This window comes from Sapajus apella, unplaced genomic scaffold (genome assembly GCF_009761245.1).
Source record: "Sapajus apella isolate SASKATOON/1434 unplaced genomic scaffold, GSC_monkey_1.0 scaffold105, whole genome shotgun sequence".
Taxonomy (NCBI): Eukaryota; Metazoa; Chordata; class Mammalia; order Primates; family Cebidae; genus Sapajus; species Sapajus apella.
The window spans coordinates 909,096-915,095 of record NW_022437045.1 but is presented as its reverse complement, the minus strand read 5'-3'; positions in this window follow the sequence as shown (position 1 = coordinate 915,095).

Here is a 6,000-nt window from a genome sequence, read left to right as displayed (position 1 = left end):
ATGGTGACCAGCAATCTTTTTACACTGGGTATCAAAGCACACCCCTTCCCTGCCTGGCTTCTCCTATCCCATGGTTCCCAACATGAGCAGCCAGTCACTTCATTTTCATCACACTGGTCTTTTGCTCTTCCCTGAAGAAGCCATCCTGTTCCCACCTCAAACATTGGCATGCACTGTTCCAACCATCTGGAAAGCTCTTTTCTTAGAACCTCACACAACTCCTTCCCATTCACTGCATCTCACTTCTCTACTCAAATGTCAGCACCTCGGAGAAGCCTTCTCAGATATCTCATTCTACCATGCCTTCTCTCCTCTTACTCTCTCTGTATTCATGCAATACTTCTATGACATACGTATTTGTTCACTGGTTTAATTTCCATCACTCTAAAAATGAAGCTTTCCGAGGATGAAAAGCCCAGTGTCTCATGAACCATTATCCCCCAATAGGAAAAACTGTGCCCAACACATAGGAGCAGCTCAGGAAAGATTTGCAGATTGGAAACATGAATGATTCTATTTCAACCTGTCAGGCAATGTTTGGGACAGACTGAGTCTTATGTTCAAGAACTCAAGTTGGACCACATGACTAGAAATCTTTCTGTATCTAAAAGTCTGTTTCCAATAATGAATGGATGAAATCAAATTTAACAGTTTTTCTTTTTGTATGGCGTTATAGTCATTTTGATGTGACACCGACATTGTTCTTTTTGTTTCCTTTTTATAACACAATTTGAATAATTTAAGGACAACTCTGCAAGATTTGCAATGATTGAAGGCAAAGCCAGAAAACGTTATTTCAAGACTCATGATTTGCAGTCCTAACCAGCTCTGTGTGTTGTGTCTTGTGGTAAAGGCACGAGGTGGAACATGTAGTCCACCCTAGGAAGAAGAATAGGAGCAAACATTTAAACATGCAGATACACTAACATTGAACCGGCTATTTCTTTTAAATCAACAAGCTTTGGTTGCCCCAACATTTAGCGATACTCAGGATAGTCACAGAATTAAAGGTAGCCCAGACTTTTCTAGCTATATTCTACTTCAACTGGTCACCTAAATATCTAAAATCCTTTTATTGCAGTTTTTCTTAGAACCAAAATACATAAATTTTCATCTTTCTGAAGCTAAGTGTGCCATATAAAATAAGGTTGAAATGCATTTAGCTCAAATAAAATAACCAAATATAATCTCAAATAACAAACAAATGACAACAAGAGTCGATTTGGGGGAATAAAGCTGCTTAGAAATTTGTATCCACTTCCTCTCACTGTGGATCAGGCCTGGTCCTGACAGCATGTTCCGCAGACAAATAATGTCATTATGACCTTTTCAACATCCTATGAATAAAAAAGAGGCTTAGAAAATTTTTTATAAAATAAAAAAGTATATAGTCAACAATAGTCAAATGCCACCTAGTTAGGACTAGAACTCACTTATGTTATAATAAAATATCAATAATTTATTTGAACATTAATAAAACATAGGCGTTTATAGAATTAAGAAGACATTGTTTAATTGTTACATGACTGCAATAGTCCCTCATGCTATAAATAAATAACCAATTCCTCCATTCACACCAAGATGTTCAGCACGTACAGGAAAGACACTACTGCCACAGATTCACTCAAACGGGCTGAGCCTGCAGGGACGTGAAGGCCTCAGAGTACTTCTCCCTATGCAATAGCACCATTAATTTATCTGTAAGTCAACAGCATATTAAAATAACATTCATTTTATCATTGGATACTAAAATGGCTTGAATAGGATAAAAACAATTAGTTGGATGCCACAAAGAGCAGCCAGATCTTAAGATAAAGAAGTCAAGAGGCATCGAAGGATCTAGCCTTAGTGCACTGGAAGACGATATAATCTTAGGGCCCCCCTTGAAGAAAAAGAGTACAAAATTATAAATATAGAATTGTTCTGGAAGTATATTTTACACATAACTGAGAAAAGAAATCTCAACAAATTACATAGACAATTTAAGCTGACAAATTCAACACAGATCATAAAAACCCAACAGAAGCATAATATTTTTATTAACTAAATAACCAGCATACTTCTGTAATACTTTTCTTCATAACTTTGCTGAATGTCCTTCGATCCCCTTTTCATAAGACAAGAATGGTTTAATATATTCCATACAGAGAACAGAAAGATGGCTGAGTCTTTCCTCTAGCATGGTTGATAGAAAGATGCATTAACAAATACATTCTTGGCAAGAAAGAACCTCCATTTTGACTGAGTGTCGGTAAGAGCCAAATCTCTTACCAATGTAACACATTTGGTGAAATTTTCACAAACTGACCCCGCCTCCGTACTAACCTTGTTTCTAACCCCACCACCAACACACACTTCCGGCTGGGGAGAGAGAGTGCTGGATTCAAGATGGCATCTTCCAGATGCTCCTCAAGTTGGCATTCCCAGAAGTTGTTTCTCCACTTGCACAGCCAGCTATACTCCATCATACGTGGAAGGGACTGCAAATCACAGACGTGTATTCCACTCAACTAGCAGCAAACATATGCCCATCTCATCTTCCCCTTGGGTCATTTCAAAATTGTCCACGGCAGCTCCGATATGGCCCAAGAGGAGGAGAAGTGTGGGAAGAGAAGTGGAAGTGCAAAGACGTCGTGGTCTTAACTGACTGAAGTTTAAAATGTCTTCTTTGTGCAAGTTTTACGAATCGAATATCCACGTGTGAATACATGTCTAGGGACTCTCTCAGAGCCTTGGGAAGGGTCCCTTACACAGGACAGGCCTGACAATTACACTTGGGCAGTTTCACAGTAAATCTGCATCACTCAGAAGATGAAGATTAAGGACGGAATCCCGGAGTTGAAATAGAAGATTGGTCAGAACTAGAGAGGCAGAGTGAGTCAGCACAGCCTCCTCCTGCCTGCACCACAACCTGTCTCACATGGGCTGCCCAGAAAATGTCAAGTTGTGTCAGGGACAGTGAGCACCTAGACAGATTGTTGAAAAAAAGGCAAAAGAAAAAACATGTTAATTCATGTTATATTACCATTTTGTAGGTTAAACGGTCAAATATCTGCAGTTTATATGGTTTGACCTAATACTTATCCATATTTAATTAATGCACCATGTGCCATGTTTGTGGCACTCCTAGGTATTGTCATGGGTTGAATTATATCCCCATAGAAAAGATGCAATGGACTCCAAACCCCAAATATCTCAGAATGTGACCTTATTTGGAGATGGAGTCTACAAACGTAATCCAGTTGAGATGAGGCCATTAGTGTAGACTCTAATTCAATATGACTGGTGTCCTTTTAAAATGGGGGGGGGGTGGACACAGAGGTAGACATGCATAGAGGGAAGAGGATGTGAAGAGACAGAGAGAATGCCATCTGCAATCCAAGGCTACCAGAAGCTCGGAGAGAGGAATGGAACACATCCTTCCCTCACAATGAACCCTCAGAAGAAGCCAACTCTGCCAATACCTTGACCTCAGACTTCTAGCCTCTAGAACTGGGAGTGAACACACTTCTGTTGTTTATGCTACACTGTTTATAGCACTTTGTCATGACAACCCTGGGAAACTAACCCAGACATTGACTCCTTAAAGCTTCACTATGCTTCTGTAAAGTGAATGCTGTTACTATTACATACATTTCAGAAAGCTGCAGCTCAGAGAAGCTAAGAACAGTGTCCAAGGTCACAGACAGCAGGGGAGAAACTGAGCTTTGAACCCCGGAAGCCTGGCTCCAGGCTCACGCTTATAATCTCCAGGCAGCACTAGCTCAGTGGACTTATGTTTGCATTCAATAATTATTATTATTAATATTTTGAGACACAGTCTTGCTCTGTTGCCCAGGCTGAAGCACAGTGGTGTGATCTCAGCTCACTGCAACCTCCGCCTCTCAGGTTCAAGCAGTTCTCGTCTCAGCCTCTCCAGTACCTGGGATTACAGGTACATGCCACCACACCCAGCTAATTTTTGTGTTCTTAGTAGATACAGGGTTTTGTCATGTTGGCCAGGCTGGTCTCAAACTCCTAACCTCAGGCAATCTGCTGGCCTCAGCCTCCCAAACTGCTGGAATTACAGCATGAGCCACCGCACCTGGCCCAGTAATTATTTTTAATTAGCAACATCCATGGGTAATATGAAGAACACTTTTAAGGTCCTGAAAACCACTTATCCTCTGAAATACTATTTTTAAAATAGCCACTAAAATCCTGTCTGCAAGACAAGAAGTTTGCCTCAACTGAGGATAATTGGCAACAAAATGGGAGTGGCGCCAATGCACTTAGAGTGAATACGGAGAGAGACCAAAACTAGTGATAAATAATGACGGGGAGCCAGGCGCGGTGGCTCATTCCTGTAATCCCAGCACTTTGGGAGGCTGAGGTGGGTGATCACGAGGTCAAGAGATCGAGACCATCCTGGTCAACATGGAGAAACCCTGTCTCTACTAAAAATACAAAAAATTAGCTGGGCATGGTGGCGCGCGCCTGTAATCCCAGCTACTCAGGAGGCTGAGGCAGGAGAATTGCCTGAACCCAGGAGACAGAGATTGCAGTGAGCTGAGATCATGCCGTTGCACTCCAGCCTGGGCAACAAGAGCGAAACTCTGCCTCAAAAAATAAAAAAATAATGATGGGGAGAGATAGCTTCTAAGACTTCATTTTGGGTGAAAACTAAAAATTAATGCATTAATTCTCAGGATGAACAGAAACAAACACTTGAGAAGCAGGTAAGTTGTGCTAAATTTCTAATAAAGTTATCTAATGGCCTTTATTTCATGTTTTATTTTCATAGCTTGATTATAAAGTAGGTTATTTTACCCCAAAAAAAAAGAGTCATTAATTTTTCCAGCAGCATCTCTTATTTTTTGAAGATTCAGTTTTCATTTTGGAGACTCCATCTAGTCTTCATCCTTATTGAATTTTTCTTTTTTTTTTCCCATTTATTTATTTTACTGCATTTTACATTTTGGGGTACATGTGAAGAACATGCAAAATTGTTGCATAGGAACACACGTGGCAGTGTGATTTGCTGCCTTCCTCCCCATCACCTACATCTGGCATTTCTCCCCCTGCTATCTCTCCCCAGCTCCCCACACCCCACCATCCCTCCCCTATTTCCCCCCAACTGACCCCAGTGTGTAGTGCTCCCCTCCCTGTGTCCATGTGTTCTCATTGTTCAACACCCGCCTATGAGTGAGAACATGCGGTGTTTGATCTTCTGCTCTTCTGTCAGTTTGCTGAGAATGATGGTTTCCAGGTTCATCCATGTCCCTACAAAGGACCCAAACTCATCGTTTCTGATGGCTGCATAATATTCCATGGTGTATATGTGCCACATTTTCCCTATCCAGTCTATCGTCAATGGGCATTTGGGTTGGTTCCAGGTCTTTGCTATTGTAAACATTTCCATTCACAATTGCCACAAAGAGAATAAAATACCTAGGAATACAACTAACAAGGAATGTAAAGGACCTCTTCAAGGAGAATTTTTCTTCTTTAGTTCTCAAGTGGGTTAACTCTCCCAGAATCTCTTTTGCAAATGACTTTGGGTAGTAATGCTTTGAGCTGTTCTCTAACCTCACTTCTGTGGACTCCATGAAATCCCACCTCTTGCACAAGAACTGCAGTATCCCTTTGGAGTTGAAACACATTGCACTGTCAGGAGTTTACAACCTGGTGAATTCAGAGGGACTACGGACCAGAAAGACACCGCGCTGGCAAAGGACACAGATGAGATGATGTAAATAGGTGTTACATGATGCGTACCAGATGCTGAAATGGGGACTGACATTATGTATTATGGCAAAATATGACTTCCTGGGGAACTTCAAATGTCAGGGACTCTGACAATCAAAACAAAAAAAAATGAGAGTCCTCCCATGTCTTTGCTTAGAACATCATTTCTCAAAGTCTATTCCAGTGAACTATAATCCCCACTAATCCTGGAGATGTGATTAGTAGGGATAAGTAGGAAATATGAGGAATTTATGGTTAAGTAGTTCTGGGAAA